This window comes from Ursus americanus, chromosome 6 (genome assembly GCF_024610735.1).
Source record: "Ursus americanus isolate L20-20 chromosome 6, mUrsAme1.1.p, whole genome shotgun sequence".
Classification (NCBI taxonomy): domain Eukaryota; kingdom Metazoa; phylum Chordata; class Mammalia; order Carnivora; family Ursidae; genus Ursus; species Ursus americanus.
Genome location: NC_142132.1, coordinates 5,891,181 through 5,911,197, shown reverse-complemented (window position 1 = coordinate 5,911,197; position 20,017 = coordinate 5,891,181).

Genomic DNA, 20,017 nt, shown 5'->3' with positions numbered 1-20,017 from the left:
ATCGGGCTCCTCCGCTGGGAGCCTGCTTCTTCCTCTCCCACTCTCCCTGCTTGTGTTCCCTCTCTCGCTGGCTGCTTCTCTGTCACATAAATAAATAAAATTTAAAAAAAAATGTAAAAATTGAGCTACCCTATGACCCAGCCATTGCACTACTGGGTATTTACCCCAAAGATACAGACGTAGTGAAGAGAAGAGCCATATGCACCCCAATGTTCATAGCAGCATTGTCCACAATAGCTAAGTCGTGGAAGGAGCCGAGATGCCCTTCAACAGATGACTGGATTAAGAAGTTGTGGTCCATATATACAATGGAATATTATTCAGCTGTCAAAAAGAACGATTTTTCAACATTTGCTGCAACATGGACGGCACTGGAGGAGATAATGCTAAGTGAAATAAGTCAAGCAGAGAAAGACAATTGTCATGTGGTTTCTCTCTCATCTATGGAACATAAGAACTAGGAAGATCGGTAGGAGAAGAAAGGGATAAAGAAAGGCGGGGTAATCAGAAGGGGGGGAAGCATGAGAGACTATGGACTCTGAGAAACAAACTGAGGGCTTCAGAGGGGAGGGGGGTGGGGGAATGGGATAGGCTGGTGATGGGTGATAGGGAGGGCACGTATTGCTTGGTGCACTGGGTGTTATATGCAACTAATGAATCATTGAACTTTACATCAAAAACCAGGGATGTACTGTATGGTGACTAACATAATATAATAAAAAATATTAATAAATAAATAAATAAATAAATAAATAAATAAATAATGAGATAAAAAATTGAAAATGTGATTCCTAAATGTATGTGGAAGAGAGAATACATAAGCAAACTCAAGTCAATTTTGAGAATATATAGTAAGAGGGCAATATTGCCATAATACATATCAAAACTTATAACTCAAACAGTGTGGTTCCAGTTAAGGAAAAGATGGATAGAGCAATGAAATAAAACTGAGAGTAAGACACCCATGCACACTGGGGAATTTACTACCAACAAGATGTTACCAATCAAAGGGAATAGGATTGGTATTGGTAATCCATTTAAGGATAAGATAATCCTATGGCTCTATTTAAAGCCATTCACAAAACTAAATTTAAAATGGATTAAAAGTGTAAATGTAAGAAACGAAATAAAAAGAATAAAAGAATATTTTTTTATAATGCTGGAAGTCTTCTTAAAGAGGACAAAATATCCAGAGGCCATAAAAGATTAACAATTGAAGTATAAAACGATGAGTAATTTTATATGACAAATGCTGTTACACACAAAATTAAATGTAACAAGCAACAGACTGGAAGAAAACATTAAAAGGAAAAACACGCAGAATATAAAATTAACTTCGATGATGATATTAGAAGAGCATACTTCATAAAAGTAAGCAAATGATTTGAACATGGATTTCACAGAAAAATAAATGCAATGGATAATATTCAATTTAAAAAGAATCTGGAGCTTTTTAGCAATTGGAAAATATAAATTAAAAAAACATTTAAATAAAATAGAATAATACCTTATCCATTAAAGGATATCATCAAGAAAGTGAAAAGACAATCTACAGAAAGGAACAACATGGTTGCAGATCATATATCTGATAAGGATCCAGAATCCTGCATATATAAAGTACTCCACAACTCAACAACAAAAAGACAAACAACCCAATTTAAAATGGCCAAAGAACTTGAATGGATATTTCTCCAGAGAAGCTGTACCACGGCCAAAAAGCACATGAGAAGCACATCATCAGTCATGAGGGAAATGCAAATCAAAACCACAATAAGACACCACTTTACACACACAAGGACGGCTATAATTCAATCTAAAACAAAACAAAACAAGATAAACATACCCCCAAAAAACCAGAAAATAACAAGTACTGGTGAGGATGGGAAGAAACAGAAACCTTCAGACATGGCTGGTGGGAATGTAAAATGCTACAGCTGCTGTGGAAAACAGTTTACTAGTTCCTTAAAAAGTCCAAGATAATCACTTTATGATCATATTGTCATGTATGTGGACATGCATGTGTATATCCATGTATACATGTATACACAAAAGAATTGAAAACAGCTACTCAAATACTTGTACACAAACATTTGTATCAATACTATTCACAATGCTCAAAAGGTGGAGACAACCCAAATGTCCATCAACAAAGGAATGCATAAACAAGTGGTTGTACGTCATACATGGATTACATCTACACGCACGTGTATACGATGGAAAATATTCAGCCGTGAAAAGAAGTGAAGCAATGACACAAGCTACCACACGGATGAACATGCTAGGCACACGAAGCCAGACACCAAAGATCATGTATTATATGATTCCCTTCATGGGAAATGTCCAGAATAGGCCGGTCCAGAAAGATGAAGAGCGGATTAGCAATTGCTGGGAACTGGCGGGAGGCATGGAGAGAAGTGGCCGAGGGTCCAGGGTGTTCATTCGCGGTGATGAAATGTTTTGGAACTGGACAGAGGTGCTGGTTGCATAAGATCGTGAAGGTACCAAATGCCACTGCCATGTACACTTTAAAATGGTTACATTTTTTGTCATGTGAATTTCACCTCAATAAAACAAGATACCTTACCTTTTTCTTAGTTTGGCAAACACGCCCATACACACACATCCACGCACCTATAAAAATCCAGAGTTAGGGTGTGGGAAAGTGGGTTCTGTCTACACTTTGGGCTCAAATGTAAACCAGTAGAGCATTTTGGGGAGGGAAATTTGGCAATATCTGTCAAAATTTAAAATGGATATACGTTGTGACCCATCAGTTTCACTAGTGAAATTCAATTCCACACAGGCCCCAAGATAGATGCACATGTTCACCCGTGCTTAGTTGTTTAAAAAATGAAACAAAAAATCTGGCAAATGGGTGCTGTTGGTTTTGTGGAGAACCTCCAAGTAAAAACTGAAGCACCATTTGATCTCAAATCGCCCCTGAACATCCCTTAAATCCCCCATAAATTACATATATGTGGTTCGCGTAAACAGCTCTGTGCAGCAATAAAAATGTACAGATATGTAATTTACACTGTAACGTATCCTATGTAGTTCCATAAAGTAGTTGTAATAAAAATTAAATCGTTCAAGTGCTACACGCCTCAGACACACTTCAACAAATTTGTAAATATTCAGACTTGCCAGGTCTGCCTGTTGGTGAATAATGAAGCGTCCCCGCATTTTGGGTCTTTCATCTGGAAAATGGGGATGCTACACACAGCTGTCTCAGAGGGTCACTGAGAAGCCACGCAGAGTGAATTCACATAAAGTGCCCAGTGCTGTAGCCGGCATGTCTTCAGCATGCAGTAATGTGGGATGTTACTGGACAGTCAAGGGGTTGACATTCTGGAAGAAGAGCTAGATCATTCGCAGGGCTCTGGTGCTGAGGGCACAGGTAGAGCGGGGAGTAGAGCAGGGGCGCTGTGGGCAGGCTGACCATACAGAGGGGCCCTCCCGCCCTCTCTCAGTCCATTGGAAAGCTGGCTATGAACCCGTTTCCTGAGACTGACCAACACTAACATGCTTCTCCCCGGCGGTCACGGATTTCGTTTCTCCGCATCTGTGCTATCTACCATTAGCCCAGGTGTTTAAGAATTCCCTGTGTTTGTTCTCTGGAAAATAAGCTGTTGGAAAGGAAAATCAATTTTCATTAGCAGTGCTATTACTTTCAAGAAAATCCTTTCTCAAATCAAAGTGGTAGAGGACACTTCAAAAGCTGGTGTCGCTCTGACCTTTCCTACAGGACTGAGTGAGTTGCTGACTTGAGGCTCAATGCTGTCTTCTCCCCTCCAGCCTGTGCCCACATCCCAAGATGACAGGCCAAGAGAAGCCAGCAGGTGGGGTGGGGCAGGGCTAACCCAAACGCCTCTCTTCGGGCGCGGAGTGCCCCTCACTTCAGCTGATGGAAGCATAGGACTAGTGTTGCCCGATCCAGTTTTTAAAGAGAAACTCAATGCCTGGATATTTATTTAAAGTCTCCCAATTGTTTTAATATTCAAAGTAAACAACAAGACGCTCTTGAGCCCAGCCAAATCTGTGGGAGGAACCTGGCCCAAGGGCCCCAGTTGGTGACTTCTGTGACACACCCTCGCTCATGCAAGTTTGAAACCGTGCGTCTGAAGGTGCTCACAGACAGTCACTGTGGATGTCGTAGGGAAACAATTGGCTGTGCTCTTTGGGTCCAGCAAAACCCATCACTGGATGTGAGTCAATTTCCCATCCCCAGCCTGCCAATCATCTGCCTCCAGGATTCGGCCCCCATCTCCTTTCCACGTCCCCCTGCTGGGGGTCATCATTTCAAATAACACCTGCCACTCTGTGCAGGGCTTCACATACACCTCACTTAACAAAAATAAACCACAAGACACATCTCCACCAAGAAAGCACACTGAGTTTTATTTTCATTTCCTCTTAAAAAGTCAACAGAATTTGTGACATTTGGCACCTCCCCTTTGTCAGTGGAGCTTTCAGAAAGATTATCTTAAATGAATGTAAAGAGAATGATGGAATCAGGGAAGGGAAAATACAGAGCCACCAGGCAATGCTAGAGCAGAATGGATTTTTCCTGACCAAGGGGAGTGAATAATCGCATAAAGCACGGCCTGGGAGAGCTACTCTGAAACCCATTCTTTCCCAGACGGTGGACTGCCCCTGCCTTGCCCTATTGATCCCATAGCATGCACGGCCAGAAGAGTGGAGGACCTTTGATTATCTGGTGATTTCAGTATCTTTCCCTCCTTCCTGATCAGCACTGGCAGGGTGATGGATTTCGAAGACAATTTCTAGGCTAGATTTCTCATATCTGACAAGGGCAAATGACTTCTAAACACTACAGTCCTTTCTAGAAGAGATAAATGTCGACCCATTATTTAAAAGACGTAGTGCCTGCTATCCTGTGTCTGAAAGTGACTCATAGGCTAGCTGAGGTCAAGCATAATACGCCTGCACCTCCGCCCTCCTGCCATGTCATGGAGGATGGGGCTACACTGCTACCTTCATCCACGTAGTCACACCCAGCCCTCCTCTGATCTCTCTCATCCAGAGCCAGCTCCCCATCCCCCAGGGACCCATGGGACCTATGGGACCTGAGATGACATTGAGCATAGTAAAAATCTCCCACAATCTACCATTTGGGTACAAAATGCACAAACTATGGTTGGTTCTCCACTGACCTAACTCCTCTTGGTTAAGGAGTCTCCGTGGTCTTAATTCCTTGCCCCTTACTTTCTATTATGTAAAGGAAGACATCCTGACCTGTATACCTGGCCAAGCGAATGACACTAACGCCTTACTCTTTTTGGTCACTGATAAAGAAACCTTTAGAATTATCCACTTGCTCTTCTCAATATGCTATGACTGTTTCATGCTGAATTCTCTCCATTGCCTGTGATCCCAAGGTGACTGAGGAACCCGGAGGCAGAAATTTCTCACAGTATTTAAATAGCACTTTCTCTCTCTTTTTTTCTCCCTTTGGCAAATACATTTACAATAATTCCTGAAACCACGGAGGCCAGAAGGAAGTGACACAATATTTCTCAAGTACTTAAAAAAAAAATTTCAATCCAGAATCCTATACCTTGGGAAAATATCATTTAGAAATGAAGGGGAAATCAGATGGAAAAAAGAAAAAAACTAAGAAAATCTGTGGCCAGCAGACGTACCTGAAGAGAATGCCAGAGGCAATTCTCTCTAAACAGAAAGAAGAGATAAAAGAAAGATACTGGAACATCAGGAAGAAAGAAAGAACACAGTGAGCAAAAGTATGGATAAGTACAACAGGTTTACTTCCCCTCCTGAGTTTTGTGAGTTATGTTTAATGGCTGAAGCAAAAATCACAACACTGTCTGATGTGGTTTTAAATGCATTATACGCAACTAATGAATCACGGAACTTTACATCAAAAACCAGGGATGTACTGTATGGTGACTAACATAATATAATAAAAAAATATTATTAAAAAAATAAATAAATGCATGTAGAGGAATTATTTTAAACCACTGTATTATGTACAGGGAGGTAGAGTTTCTGTACGTCACTCGAACTGGCAAAATGGTGACAAGAAACTGTGAATACACAGCAACTTAATATAGCTATTTCTGCTTTCCTTCGATTGATGTTTGTATATCTGTTTCCATTACCTGCCTCAATTACTGTATTTATTTTTTTTTAAGATTTTATTTATTTGAGAGAGACGGACATAGCGATAGAGAGCACGAGCAGGGGAGGAGAGGGAGAAGCAGGCTCCCTGCTGTAGGGCTCAATCCCAGGACCCTGGATCATGACCTGAGCCCAAGGCAGATGCTTAACTGACTAAGCCACCGAGGCTCCCCCGATTACTGTATTTAAAGTGAGTTTCTCATATGAGAAACAAACTGAGGACCTCAGATGGGAGGGGGGTGGGGGAATGGGATAGTTCGGTGATGGGTAGTAAGGAGGGCACGTATTGCATGGCGCACTGGGTGTTATACGCAACTAATGAATCATCGAGCCTTACATTGAAAACCGGGGATGTACTGTATGGTGACTAACATAATATAATAAAAAATCATTATAAAAAAAAAAATAAAAAAAAAAATAAAGTGAGTTTCATGTAGACAGGAAATGGCTGGGTCATATTTTGTAGTTTAATCCACAGACTTCTGTCTTTTAATCTGTGTACTTGCATTACATACATACATGAGATGTAGAAGTACATAAGAACACACATAAATATATGATATGTTCTATGTATCATGTACAGATAGTATGACATATAACTTTATCTCATGTGCATTTATACAAATAGTATATATACATGTCATACATGCACGAGATATATTTATATTATGTGTGTATATATCATGTATGTATATAATGTGATGCCTAGAGTTTACATCTAATGCCTCACCCCTAGAATAGCCATTAAAAAAGCTATACACAGACATACTAAATAGATGTGAAAGCTTTGAAAATGAAAATCATCTATAAAACCAACTGTTACTATGGCTAAGGAATAAATTTCAAGGAGAAACTGGAAATGTTCACTACAGAAAATAACTGAATCGAACAAAAGAAAAAAGCAAGTGACTATGTGATCATTGCACACAGTACTTGTTATTAATGATGGCCTGTTGGAACGCTGAAACAAAATTCCATTGCACTGCTCACTGATTTCATTAATGATAGTAAAAAGAAATATTTTGAGGGGCGCCTGGGTGGCGCAGTCGTTAAGCATCTGCCTTCAGCTCAGGGCATGATCCCGGCGTTGTGGGATCGAGCCCCGCATCAGGCTCCTCCGCTATGAGCCTGCTTCTTCCTCTCCCACTCCCCCTGCTTGTGTTCCCTCTCTCACTGGCTGTCTCTCTCTCTGTCGAATAAATAAATAAATAATTTAAAAAAAAGAAATATTTTGAAATAACTCAAGTTTATAAAAATTAAGAGTGTGTAAAATCATCTGGAATCTCCACCATCTTTGATAGGTGCAGGAATATTTTTTAACGTATTCTTATTTATTGTTTAATATGTTTGTTATACCAATAAAATACTATAGAAATAGAAAAAAAGGCATACTAAAAAACATTATAGTTAAATCATAATGAAATTATAAGAAATGTTCAAGTAACTCATGGGAAGGCAGGAAAAGAAAACAGAGAACAGAGAAATGAAAAACAGAAAAAGCAGAACACAACAAATAAAAGGGTTGACTTCAGCCCTAACGTATCTATAATTACATTAAATGCAGGTGGTCTCAATACACGAAGTAAAAGACAAATGTTCATGGAGTGGTTTATACAATATGACCCGACCATTTGCTATCCATAAAAAACTCACTTTAAATATAGCCATATAGACAGGTTGAAAGTAAAAGAATGGAAACATTAATCAAAGGAAAGCAAGAGTAGCTATATTAGTATCAGACAAAGTAGACTTCAGAGCAAAGAAAATAATCAGAGTAAGAGAGGGACAATGCAAAATGATAAAAGAGTCAATCTACCAAGGAGCCATGGGAATCATAACTAAGCATGTCTCACACAACAGAGCTGCAAACATGTGACGCAAAGGCTGACAGAACTGAAAGGATTAACAGACAAATCTGAAATTAGAGAATTTTAACACCCTTCTCGCAACTGTTGATAGAAGAAATGGGCACAAAGCCAGCACAGGTACAGAAGAACTGAACACCATCACTGACCAACAGGATCTAATCAACATTTACAAAACACTGTACCCAACCACAGCGGAATACACATTATCTCCAAGTGGCCACGGAACATGCGCCAGAGGATACCGTGTCCTGAGCCGTAAGAGAAACATCGACAAATTCAAAAGAGTTGAAATCAGACAGAATGTGTTTTCTGACTACAGTGGAACCAGACTAGAAATCAATAGCAGGAAAAAAACATAACAGAAATAGAATATAAGAGAAAAATCTCCAAACACTTGGGAACTAAGCAGTGTACTTCTAAGTAATCAATGAGTCAAAGAGGACATCCCAAAGGAAATAAAAAAGTGAGCTGAACGAAAATAAAAATACATGTCAACATTTGTGAGACACGGCTACAGCAATGCATTTAAAGCACCAAATGCAAACAAAAGAGGGAAAGTTTCAAACCAACAACCTAAGCTCCCACCTCAAGCAGCTAGAAACAGAAGAGCAAAGTAATCCCAAAGGAGGCAGGAGGAGGGAATTAAAAAGGTAAAACAGAAATCAATAAAATCAAAAACAGAGAAAGAATAGAGAAAATCAACAGAACAGAGCTAGTATAAAGTTGACAAACTTCCAATAAGAGAAAGAGAAGAAACAGGTTACTAATAACAGGAATGAAATAGAAAGATATCACTGCAGACCTTACAGACATTAAAAAAATAATAAGAAAATACTATGAATAACTCTACACACATAAATCTGACAACTGAGATAAAATGGACCAATTCCCCGAAAACACGAACTACCACAGCTCATCCAATATGAAATACATAATTTGACTAGCTGGACAGCAATCAGGAAAATTGGATTTATAATAAAAACCTCTGCTCCCCCGGGGCTCATGGGTGGCTCAGTGGGTTAAGCGTCTGCCTTTGGCTCAGGCCATGATCTCATTGTCCTGGGACTGAGTCCCATATCGGGCTCCCTGCTCAGTGTGGAGCGTGCTTCTCCCTCTGCCTGCTGCTCCCCCTCCTTGTGCTCTCTCTCTGCATCAAATAAATAAAATCTTAAAAAAACAAAAAATCTCTGCTCCCCCAAATTTCCAGGCCCAGATGGTTTCACTTGAGAATTCTACCAAACATTTAAAGAAGAGTCAACATCAATTCTACACAATTCCATCCAGGAAATAAAAGTACTTCCCAGTTTATTATATAAAGCTAGTATTACCCTACTACCAAAACCAGACTGGAAAGAAAGAAATAAAATTATCCTTATTTATATAGGATATATTTGTCTACATGGAATATCCCCCCCAAATGTCTACAAAAAAGTTCCTAGAACTCATAAATTCAACAAGGCTGCAGGAGACAATATAAACGTATAAAAATCAATTGTGTTTATATATAGTAACGATGAGCACATGGATACCAAAAGCTCAATTAAAATATCATGTGCTATAACTGCTCCAAAAAATAAAATACCAGGTGTGGCTCTAACAGAACACGCACAGGACCTATATGCTGAAAATGGCACAACATTAATGAAAGGAATCAAAGATATAAATAAATGGAGAGACATCCCATGTTCATGGATTCAAAGATTCAACATACTAAAAACATGAGTTCTCCCTAAATAGATATGTAGGTTTAACACAACTTCTATCAAAACCCCAGCACTCGAGAGTTTTTATAAATATAGACAAAATGATTATAAAATTTATGTGAGAAATAGAAAGGATCTAGAGTAGCTAAAACAATTTTTTAAAGGGAGAATAAACTGGGAGAACCAGTCTATCTGATTTTAAGATTTATGATATACCTTCAGGGGCGCCTGGGTGGCACAGCGGTTAAAGCGTCTGCCTTCGGCTCAGGGCGTGATCCCGGCGTTCCGGGTTCGAGCCCCACGTCAGGCTCCTCCGCTATGAGCCTGCTTCTTCCTCTCCCACTCTCCCTGCTTGTGTTCCCTCTCTCACTGGCTGTCTCTATCTCTGTCGAATAAATAAATAAATAATTAAAAAAAAAAAAGATTTATGATATACCTTCAGTAATCAAGACCACGTGCCCCTAGCAGATTGTTGGACACCTATATCTATGGAACAGAACGACCCACACAAATATGTCCAACCGATTTCAATAAAGGTGCAACAGCAGTTCAGTGGAGGAAAGATACCTTTTAAAACAAACGGTGCTGAAGCAATTGGACACTTAACGGTTGAAAAATTATCCTTGAACTAAGTCTCACAGCTTGTACAAAAATTAACTCAAAATGGGGCATGAAATAAATGGAAAATGTAGAACTATAAATACTTTAGGAAAAACAAAGTAAGAGAATATCTGTGGGATCTATGGCTAGGCAAAGAATCCTTAGACTTGAATTAAGAGAATGCCCCGTTATGGAAAAACTGATAAATCGGACCCCATCAAAATCAAGATATTTTGATGAAAAGGCAAGCTACAGAATGAGAGAAAATATTTGCAAACCACATGTCCAACAAAGGACGAGTATCCAGAATATATAAAACCTGACAAAACTCAGCAGTGAGAAAAACAAACCATCCAATTACAAAATGGTCAAAAGGCATGAAGATACATTTCACCAATGAGCATATACAGATGGCAAATAAGCAGACGAAAACATGCTCCACATCATTATCCGTCACCGAAATGCAAATTAAAACCACAGTGAGACATCACTATATATCCATCGGAATGGCTAAAATAAAAAAAAAAAAAAACAGTGACAACCCCAAATGCTGACAGGGAAGCAGAAAAACGACATCACTCCTATGTAGCTGGTGAGAACGTGAAATGATGCGGCCACTCTGCAAAACGGGTTGGCGGTGTTTGGAAAAGCTAAACATGTAACTGCCATACAACACACCGTTACACTCCTGGGCACTCGTCCCCAAAAAACGAAGACTTGTGTTCACACAAAAAAACTATACATGAATGTTTTCAGTATCTTTATTTATAATAGCCCCCAAACTGGGAAAATCCACATGTTCTTCAATGAGCAAAGAGTTCAGAGGGGAGGGGGTGGGCGAATGGGATAGGCTGGTGATGGGTAGTGAGGAGGGCACGTATTGCATGGCGCACTGGGTGTTATACGCAACTAAGGAATCATCGAGCCTTACATCGGAAACCGGGGATGTACTGTATGGTGACTAACATAATATAATAAAAAATCATTAAAATAAAAAAAAAGAGTTAAGCAAACCATGGTACATCTCTACCAGGGGATACTACTCAGCATTAAAAAGGAATGAACTATTTATACATGGAACAGCCTGAATGAATCTCTGAAGGATTAATTATGCTGAGTGCAAAAGCCAGTCCCGAAGGCTGCAGGCTGTTTGATTTCGTTTATATAACATTCTTGGCACAACAAGCTGATAGAAATGAACAGGTAAATGCTTGCCAGGGATTAAGGAGGGGTGGGAGCACGAGGGAAGCAGGTGGAGCTGTAAAAAGTCAATGGTTGGGAATCCTTATGGGATGGAAATGTTCTGTGTTTTGACTTGTATCAACCTCAGCATACTAGTTGTGATATTGCGCTGTAGTTTTGTTTTGTTTTTTACTTTACTTTTTCTTTTATTTTAATGTTTTTTATTATATTATGTTAGTCACCATACAGTGCATCCCTGGTTTCTGATGTAAAGTTCGATGATTCATTAGTTGCGTATAACACCCAGTGCACCATGCAATACGTGCCCTCCTTACTACCCATCACCAGCCTATCCCATTCCCCCATCCCCCTCCCCTCTGAAGCCCTCAGTTTGTCTCTCAGAGTCCATAGTCATGTAGGCTCCACGCCCAGCGTGGAACCCAACATGGGGCCTGAACTCACAACCCTGAGATGGAGACCCTCAGATCGAGACCTGAGCGAGATCAAGAGTCCGAGGCTTAACCGACTGAGCCGCCCAGGCACCCCTGCACTGTAGTTTTGTAAGATGTTACCATTAGGGGAAAGTAGCATAAAAGGTACATGGCATGTCTGTATTATTTCTTAAAACTACATGTGAGCCTCCAATTATTTCCAAGTAAAAAAAATTTTTGATTAAAAACATCTCTAATGTCACTGCCTTTCTCTAAATTAGAATTCATCTGGCCCTCCTCTGTTTTCTCCCTCTTGGGGTAAGGGGTGGGGAGGGGAGGGCAGAGCCAGCCTTGCAGCCAGGTGGTCCTGGATTTAAGTCTTTGATCTTCATATCCCAGCTGCAAAACCTTGAGTGTGTCATTCATCCCCTCCAAGCCTCAATTCTGTAAAAGAGGGATAATTAAATCTACTTTGAAGGGTTGCCCTGAAGTTAAAGAGAACATTTGCAACATGCAAATAGGGTACCTAGTGGATGATAAATGCTTAATAACTAGTAAATGTTTCTACTGCCACCAGTACCTCTACGTGGGTTTATTCTGTCTTGCTTGGTGCTATAGTTGATGGTATACAGGTTCCTCCAACAGCAGGTTGGAAACTCCTTGCACGAAGTACTGAGTCCTATTCATTCATTTTTCATTCATACATATCATAGTCTGACATGTGGTAAATACCTCATAAATACATGCTGGGTTGAATTCATGGAATAAAGTATCATAGGGGGGACCTGGGCACAAAATAACTAAATAAAAATGTGGCAGAAAAACTGAAAATCAATAAGAGAGTGGAAACAACCTTGTTAAATGCAACCTGCTGTATCTTGGCAGATCCAACGAGGATAAGATGCCTAGACCAGGCACGACTTGTCCAGATTCGTGTCTTAGGCCACAGGCTGCATTTGAGACCATTTGATATAATGTCCACTGGAAAGAGGCCCAGGAGAAGAGAAACCAGTGATTTGTAGGATTAAGTCCAAAACTGATTTCTTTATTGATAAGGAGGGACTTGTACTCTTGCTAAAGGTGGTTTTGAAAAGGTCTTCAGAATGATGATGAGGACAGCTGTGGGTTACTCGGTCGGTGGCACAAACAGGAATGCCTACAATTGAATTTATCCACTAGAACAAGATAGGACCCACTGCCCTTCCAAGACACATCAGGTGGTCCTTTGGTTTTTCAATCTTTGGAGATAAAGTGGAAATTTCTAGAATATAGGTAAGGTATTGGGAGACTGCCTATGGTTACAGCCTGAAAGTACTGGGTTCTCAAATACCTGTGAGAGTGGAGAAGCTTGGCATAGGAGGGAAGGAATTTGCTGGAGTTCAACTGATCTTTAAATGAAAAAAGCTCCCAGTATATCAGCCCAAAGTACATTTATAATAATATTCTTCTCTGAATGTAAACTCCCTGGGAATAGGGGTCCCCATCTTTTTTGCTCACTGCCAGTGCCTGGAACCACATGCATACACTCACTAAATATTTGTTCAATGAAGGGTTCACCTTTATCACCCCCAAGTGCCTCGGGGTACTGACAGTAGCACTAAATGCAGTCTGCCTTTGTCTTTGTTAAAGCCAGTCCCAGGACAGAAGCCTCCATCCTGACATCTCTACACTGATCCAGGACCTTCCTCCATAAAACCTGAGGACACACAATTGCAATGGAACAGGGCATGCTCAGTCAGGGAAGTCTTCTGGCAAATAGGGGAAGATTGGACAAGTGGTCCTCTATCCAGATGTCTCTCTGTGAGGGTAGAACCCAATTATCCAGATTTTTCTTCAGGATGCACCAGTGTTCACCAGTGTTCTTCAGTGTTGAGAAGTCGCCAGGTCTGCTTTGACCTGAGTCTGAACGGAGTCCTGCCAAGAGACATTGCGGTAAAGGACCCTCGTCTGAGACGTGGTGCAAATGCACGTACCCTGCAGATTATGCAGCATTCCCTGCCCACTTAGACCATTCACCCGGCAAGAAAAGAAATGCAGCATGTGTTTGCAAAGGCAGAGAGTGAAGTTCTAAACCTTGAACTCTTGCTGCGTGGCCAGGATAAGTTATCTAATGTTTCTGAGCCTCAGGTTTCTCATATGTGTGGTAGGGATAGAACCCGTAGATGTATTTGGGTGTTACTATAAGAATTAAGTTACAAAAAACATGTGAAACAGTATATCACTGCAATGTAGTAGAGGGAAGAAAACATTTCCAATAAATAGCTCTGGCCAAATGGACACCAGTTTAGGGGGGAAAAACACAAGCAAATCTTGACCCCTGCCTCATTCCATAAACACAAATCAATTCCAGATAAATTATAAGCCTAAAAAAGAAAGCCCAAACTATAGTGCTTCAAGAAGAAAACACAGGAGAATACCTTCATGACTTTGGGGCAGGCAAAATCTTCTTTAAAAAGGTACCAAAAAATTAATTAATTAAAAGGTACAAAAAGCTTTAGGTTTAAAGAAAAAGATGGATATATTGGACTTCAGAAAAATCAAGAACTTCTTCATCAAAAGACATCATTAAGTGAATGAAAAATCAAGGCACAGATGGAGAAAAGATATCTATATACACATATCTTTGTGCTAGATATATAGAGCTCCTACAAATCAATAAGGAAATGACAGAAAATACAATTTTTAAAATTAGGCAAAGGACTCGAAAAGGTACTTCATAAAGGAGGATATCCAATGTCCAGCAAGCATAGGAATAGGTGCTCAACATCATTAGTCATCAGAACTAAATTATGAACACACTGCTGGAAAGCTAAAATTTAAACGTTTGACAGTACCAAGTGCGAAAGAGAATGGGGAGCGACCACAACCCCCATATATATACGTAGATAAATTGACACAGGCACTTGGAAAACTGGTGGGTGTGAGCCACAGGGCTAAACAAACAAAATCCTAGGCTGACCCTATGATGCCACCGTTGCACTCCTAGGTATCTGTCGCAAAGAAATGGATGAACACGTCCCCTGGATGCATCAATAGGAATGTTTGCGGCAGATTCGTTGGTAACAGCCAAACACTGGAAACAACCCAAATGTCTAACAGCGACAGAACAGAGAAATAAATAGTGGTATATTCATACAATAGAGCACTATGTAGCTATTAAAAGGAACACTACTAAGACACTGAAACACAATAAGACATGCATGAATCTCAGACATGCTGTGAAACAAAAGAAGCCAGGTACCAAGGTAGAGGATGCCTGACTCCCTTGCCATCAAGGTCAATGGGCAAAAGTAATCTCTTGCAACAGAAGTCAGAGCAGTGGTTACCTTGGTGAGGCAGGTATGGAGGTGGTAGGTATGGATGTGGAGGGGCTGCGAAAGCGCCTTCTGACTTACCAGACATGCTCTATCCTGAGGTGGGTGCTGGGTATAGGAGTAGATACACATGTAAAAATACACCAAGCTGCACACCTAACATCTGTGTGCTTTGCTGCAAGTATGTGATATCCCATTACACAAAATAACAAAATTCCACGTGGTACAGTGCAAGATACATAGTAATCACTCAGAAATTTACTGACATTAAATTACTGTTAATTTACGATCATAATGAGAGATTCCTTCCTGGCCCCATTCCCTGCTACCAGTTTTCTTCAGAAACACTGCAGGAACAAGACGGTACATTTTAAGCTTTAACCTCACAGATTTGGAACTACTTCCGTTTCTCCTTTTGTCTCACAAAACGCGCATGAAAGTCAAAGACACCTTTATTTCAAATGACTCCTCTCGCTGATTGCACCTCGCTGAGATATTCAGCAAAACGCGCGGCACAATCAAGCGGCATGAAGACGGGGAACGAAGGCAAGCAGAGGGCGCTGATTATCAGGGCACCTGAGAACCCGGCAACGCCGGCAGCACTGGGCTCACAGCGCCTCGGGAGTCTTGAAATCCTGGAAAATCTCCCGCTGACTGTCCCTTTTATTCGGGGAAGACCGTCTGATTGTGGTTCACACAAAAGCAGCAACCTCTCCTGAGCCTCGTCCTCTGCACATTATCCTAGAGCTCCGCCTTAGAACCAGGAAATTAAAGAAGGAAGTTTGGGGTGGTGACAGAGCCAGTCCCACCTGGCTCATCAGCCTTTCGTTTCGTACTGATTCACCACCTGACTTGGAGTTAACCTTGAATGTGTACAGGATAAATGGATTGGGCTTTCGGGGGGAGGAGGTGGAGAATGGTAAATAAAACATAAAATACAGCAGTAGCCAAGCACCAGCTTCACAGAAATGAAACTGGAGGGGATTGACACATTAGCTGACGTGTCTCATCCCACGCTGTTGAAAATAAGCTCATCAGACCCTTCAGATTCACACTTGGGTCACCGTAAGTGAAATCAGCATCGCATAGAGACGCCGACGGAGGCAGGCAGATAGAAGTCTCTCTCTACATCGACAGCTCACTTCAGAAGTTGCTCACTCTTAGAGAGAAATGATTACGTTCCACAAAGATCTCACTCTATCTATGCCTGAGTCAATTTCACATTTTAACCTGCCATAAAACTTCTGTGAAATTATACAATTTTGGTGAATGCCTGTAAATTTGTGAAGTGAGTCATCCTCAGGTTAACCCAATTTGGCGAAAAATGTCTGGCTCAGCCTGCGTCAGATCATAAATGAACCTTTGCTTTCTGATATGATCAAAACCAGCTGGTGGCCTGGCACTTAGTCAAAGCAATGCATGGGCCAAAATGACAATACTAACGATTTCAGGTCCCCTCTCATGATAAAGAGATGATACTTGACTTGTGATATGGAAGGTTGCAAATAATCAACAGCAGGTAGCAAAGAGGTACTAAAATGGAGGAAGCAGGGACAGGAAGGAGAGACTTTGCAAGGACTCAGCAGAGGGAACCAGGTGATCCCATCTTCTTCTTTTATGCTCTAAATAGACCGCGGCCAGTTTTTCCTCGTGGTTATCACACCTTGATATTTTCCTAGCTGCAAACTCATGAAATGATCCTTGAAATTATATTACCAAGAGAAATTTTCCTTCATTGCTTATTTTGATATGATTTCAATAAATGTACAGTATGTGAAATTATTTCTTCATCTCACCCTGGTCCTGAAAATGAAATCCAATTTAGGAGCCAGTCTATGGAACACCAGCTGAGCACAACACACCAGCAGCATACTGTTAACAGCAGGACTGGGTCCTCGGGCCCTGTGTTTCCTCTCCCAGGGCAAGGACAACACTTTAGGGGCAAGGTGCTCTTCAAGGTCATTCTCAGTGGGTTGAATCATGGACTGTGGATTCTTAGTAATGGCAACTCAGACACCCTATTTCTTCAATCTGTCATGTGATCTCTAAAAAGAAGAGCAAGAGCGATCCAGCAGAAGCTGAGGGAGTCAAATACCATGGACACATTGGTACACCCCCAACTGTGACCCCAGACGAGCTACCTGTGTACAAGCCAGAAACCCTGACCTTGACGTGGGCAGGCAGGGCTGTAGGGTCTGGGGATCTCTGTGGAGGCTCTGGATAAGACGGGAGTGCAGGATTGTTCCTAGGAGTGTTTAAGGGGTAGACTGGGGTGATGGGCTTTTGATGACTTCAAAAAATTATGACATATTTCAGACACATAGAGGTATAATGAATAACAAATTGTACAATGACAGACTACTGCTGAAGAAATAGATGTTACCAAAAGAGTTGATGTTTTTTCCCTAATTGTATCATTCCCCAGTTACACCCCCTTTTCGGATTAACATTACCCTGAGCTGGTGTACATCTTTCCCATGATCTATGTTCATATGAACGTATGATTCCTTTAGCAAAGTGTGGTATTGTTTTGAATGGTGTCAAATGTATGTAGACAGTATTATACTGTTTATATCACGCCAGAACTTGCTTTTTTGCTCAATATTTTGAGATTCGTCAATGTTAACACATGAAGTTTCAACTGATTTCTTCTCGCTACTATGTCATATGAATGGGCAACCTCTTGCTGCCCCCTCACTTTGGGTTTTCTCTTTCCAGATTTCCTACATCTGACAGGCATGACTTTTACCATCAGAAGAGAACAAAGTTGACATGGGGAGGTAGCTTCCATAGGACTTCTCCAACCCCTCCTACTTCTTCCAAGTTCTCTCTCAGGCAATGATGGCGTTAGAACTTAGAACCATCCTCCAACTCCCCAGCCAGTGGCCAGGCCTGGGGGTTTCACCTCCTAGCACCCCCAGATGCCTCGCTTAGCCCGCCTTTTTTCACATCAGGAGCCCATCCCCTGTCACCTGAACTGAGGTTATGTGTCCGCCCAGCCTTCTCCTTGCTCTGCCCTGGTTCAATCCACTTTTATTAATCCCCAACTGATAATATCCCGGGTTAGGTTTTCATCATCTCATGCTTGTATTACTTTACCAGCTTCATTACTGGGCTCCTGCCTCCAGTTTCGTTGCCAGAAGTACCTTTCTAAAACAGAAACCTGAACCTTATGAAACCATCCCCTCCGCCTTAAAAATCCTCAGTGACTTCTCCTTATCTTCGGGATGAAATCCAAACATCGAAGCATGACGTATGAGACTCCTTGTAATGCGATCTTTGCCCGTCTGGTCAGTCTTCTCTCACCCACCACGAGGAGCTGTTGAAATTCTCCAGACTGGCTGCACACCCTCTCACTTTTCCTGTGGTTTCTTCTGTCTGTGTTCTCTCCTCTCCTTTCCCTGCCCAGCCAGTGCCGGCTACTAGCACTCTGAGCCACCATAGGCCACATTTTTCTAAGCCCTTACCCCGTCCCAGTTGGGTCCCCCACTCCATGACCCATGCGTACTTCCCGTTGCCTCTCCCACGGCATGCTCACACTGGTCAGCACTCACACAGAGCCGGGCTCCCAGGGCTATGCCATGCACCTTGAAGCCCCAAGACCCAGCTCAGCTCACATTTAGGGGGTGCATGAGGGCCATGTGCCTGCAGAGACCCTGAATTATTGGGACATGTGGCCCTCTGAAAAAGTGAACTTTCTTTCTTTTTCTTTTTTTTTTTTTTTTTAAGATTTTCGTTTATTTATTTCAGAGAGAGAGAATGAACAGTGGGGAGGCACAGGGGAGAAAGAGAAAGAAGCAGACTACCTGCCGAGCAGGAAGCCCGATGCGGGGCTCGATCTCGGGACCCTAGGATCGTGACTTGAGCCGAAGGCAGCTGCTTAACCAACTGAGCCACCCAGGCGCCCCAAAAGGGAACTTTCTACATAACCGAAATTCATTCCTTTGCACCAGAAATACTTTTATTTGGTAATTTATTTAGAAATTTTTCTAAAAATGATAATATGCCACTGATATTTGGCCCATACTCTCTGGTATGCCTGGACCAGTTCTCTCTAACCACATTTATTCTTATAGGTCAGGGCCTGTGCCCAACACCTGTTAAATAACTTGAAAAATCCGGGCACCTGGGTGACTCAGTTGGTTAAGAAACTGCCTTCGGCTCAGGTCATGATCCTGGAGTCCCAGGATCGAGTCCCACATTGGGCTCCCTGCTCGGCAGGGAGTCTGCTTCTCCCTCTGACTCTTGCCCCTTATGCTCTCTCAAATAAATAAATAAAATTTAAAAAAATATATCTTGAAAAAGCCCTCCTGATTTATTTGCTTTCTTGAATTTTTTAAGTAACCAATGAAGAGATTCCCTACATTTTCTGATGCTCTATCACCATGAGCGTCCACCCTAAAGTGGCGGAGTCCACATGAGGCTTTGTCCTTACATCAACGGGCCCCGTATGGCTGAGCTTGGATAGGACAGTTGATATCACTTCTGCCAATGCCCATCACTGTCCTCTGTCACTTCTCGGTCAACAAGGGAACGTCCTGTGCTTGCATCGTGCCTGTCACTATGCTGCTTAGAACTGCTATGGGAACAGAACTGAGGGCAGCAAGGAAAAGCCACCCACCCTGGAATAGCTCCGCTCCACAATCCCCGAATCCTCCTTCCTGTTCTTCTGCCTTCGCCCAGAACCTGGCAGTTTTGTAACTGTCACATCACGTCAGTGCTGGTGGGACTGACCTGAAGGTGGGTACCAGGGGCAGCGA